This window comes from Ceratosolen solmsi, unplaced genomic scaffold (genome assembly GCF_000503995.2).
Source record: "Ceratosolen solmsi marchali unplaced genomic scaffold, CerSol_1.0 scaffold28, whole genome shotgun sequence".
Taxonomy (NCBI): Eukaryota; Metazoa; Arthropoda; class Insecta; order Hymenoptera; family Agaonidae; genus Ceratosolen; species Ceratosolen solmsi.
Window position 1 is genome coordinate 5,585,823 of NW_011948429.1, and position 2,664 is coordinate 5,588,486.

Here is a 2,664-nt window from a genome sequence, read left to right on the forward strand (position 1 = left end):
TCTGTGGTCTCGCTCTTATTCCTCTCCTTCAATACAAATCTCTTTGTAATCTACAGTCGATCGACGTACCGCAATCTTTGCTTTCCATCTCAATCGCCGCTCCATGGAAGATTCTTCTCTTCGAATCCATTGGCAAACTCTCGTAAATGCTCTCAAAATTAATGAAATTATGGGCACACGCTAGTCCCAATTTACAACATTATTGAATTCGTCGAGCCAAGCTTTCACTTAATCTAAGCAGCGCATCAGTCTTATAGTCCAATTTTGCCACCGACAGCATTGGTAACCACTCGAATCATTGGTCTTCCTTAAATCATAAAGTTGAACGAAGAGAAGGTGAACCTGAGGGGATGACAAAGGCTACCCAAGATGCATAAGATGTCAACTCGTATTTAAAGCATAATAACCTTTCAGCTCCGGCGAAAATTCACAACGAGTGGCAAGGAGAGCGAGGAATCGAGCACGCGAATCCAAAAGACGAGCCTCCAGGTATATCCGTCAATGTCAAGCGTTCGAGCCCTGACTTTCAAGCGGATCCACAAAAATAACAAGAAACGAGTACCAAGAAGAAACCGTAATAGCGTACACACCGCTTTATTTCTACTCTCTTCCTTCGCGACATGAAGACGTGTAGTGCAAAGGTAGAGCGGATAGTCGTCTCGCAAATCCTTAGGCGCGCACGCCTCTCTATCTCCCCCTCCCTCGCTCTCACGTTCTCGCTCTTTCTCTCTCTCCCGCTCCCTGTATATATATATATATATACATATATATATGCGTGTGCGTGCGCGCGTGCTACCTCCTTCTTCTGTCCCCCTCCTCCAGGCCGCCAATCGTGCTCTCTCTTTCTCTCTATATGTATATATATATATATATATATATATATATATCCTCTCTCTCTCTCTCTCTCTCTCTCTCTCTCTCTCTCTCTTGCTCTATCACTCTCTCCCTCTCCCTGGCTCTGGACGCGCGTCCTCGAAGGTCGCAGGCGAGTTCCCGTCTCTTGTCTCCCTCCCTCGATCGCTCACTAATATCACTCTCTCTCTCTCTCTCTCTCTCTCTCTCTCTCTCTCTCTCTCCCTTTTTCTCCCTCAACGTTTAAGAAGTGGAAAAAGAAGAGAAGGAGGAGGCAGAGCCGCGATCGAGCGAAATACAGGTTCGGTCAGAGGCAGCGGCGGTGTACGGGTCGGTGGCCTGAGAAGCGGCTACGTCGCTGCTGATGCTGATACCGATGCCGATGCCGATGCCGATGTCGATGCCGATGCCGATGCCGATGCTCCTGCTCCTGCTCCACTCGAGCACACTCGCTTCCTCAGCCGAGCGCTGGCACATGTCGATAGCCCCGCCGTCGCTCTTTTTCTCTCTCCTCTCTCTCTCTCTCTCTTCTTCAATCCTTCAATCCTTCAATCCTTCGATCCTTCAATCCTACAGTTTTGACTTCGATTGCTCTCCATCGATCACGACTCGCCTATACGACGGACCCGCGGGCCAGCCTCCGCAAGCTGTCCAAGCGACGTCGGACGACATGACGAGCTCCTCGCCGTCGGACGAAGAGAGAGAGAGAGAGTTTACACGGATGGGTTAACAGCGACGAGGACGACTCTGCTACTACTACTACTATTGCTGCTGCTGCTGCTGCTGCTGCCTCTTGTTTTGTCCTCGGCTGGCTCTCTCCCTTCTCCGCCACCGCCTTGGCCGCAGCCTCAGCCTCAGCCTCAGCCTCAGCCTCAGCCTCAACCTCAGCCTCAGCCTCAGCCTCCGCCTCCACCTCCGCCTCCACCTCCTCCACCGCTATTGCGAGGCGGGCCGCGGTGATCGAGGTGCGTACGATAGCCCCGTTATTTCTTTTAGGTCGTTTCGCGGGCCGAAGTCGCGTTAGCGGGCCTCGGGATTTCGGGCACCTCTCTCCTTAAGTTTCGGAGACTTTTCGTCCTTTACCGAAGTTACCGAACCCCGCTACACTCCCTCTTCTTGGTCCTTCGTGTCTCCGTGTTTACGTGTTTTCGTGCGTACGTGCGTGAACGAGCCGCGATGCACGATGCACGATGCGTGTGGGTGGATCCTCTTTAGTTCATCTCGCGGCGAACGGCACACGAGCAGTCGCGCGCACCTCCACCTCTCCGGCTGTTGGCCCGAGGAACGCGAGAAGACCTACTGAGAGCTAACCACCACCGAGGACTGAGAAGCCGCCGCTGCCGCTGCCGCTGCCGATGCTGCACACGCGTTACTGCTCCCCTTTTCTCTTCCACTCCTCTCGTCGCACTCGCGCTCACTCGTTCCTTATCTACTTGTGTACGTTTGGGAGCGCACACACAGACCCACACAAACAAACAAACAAACTCACACAAAAGCCGACCCTGTCGCTGCTTCGTCTTCTTTCTCTTCTTGCCCGTCTCGCTCCGGTAGTCTAGTCGTCTGGTCTCTCGCGCGCGCGCGCCTTCTCTTCGCCGTCGTCGCTCTGCCCGGTTATATTATTGTTGTCGGCGGCGCCTTGCTGCTTACGCCTCTCGCGCTTCTCTCCTCTCCGCCACCACAGCCGTAGCCGCCTCCACTGCCGTTGCCGCCGCCGCCGCTGTCGCTGCCGCTGCCGCTGCCGCTGCTCAATTTTCGATTCCACTCCGTTCCGGGCATGCAGAGGCAGATACGGATGGCTAGCACATCGATATG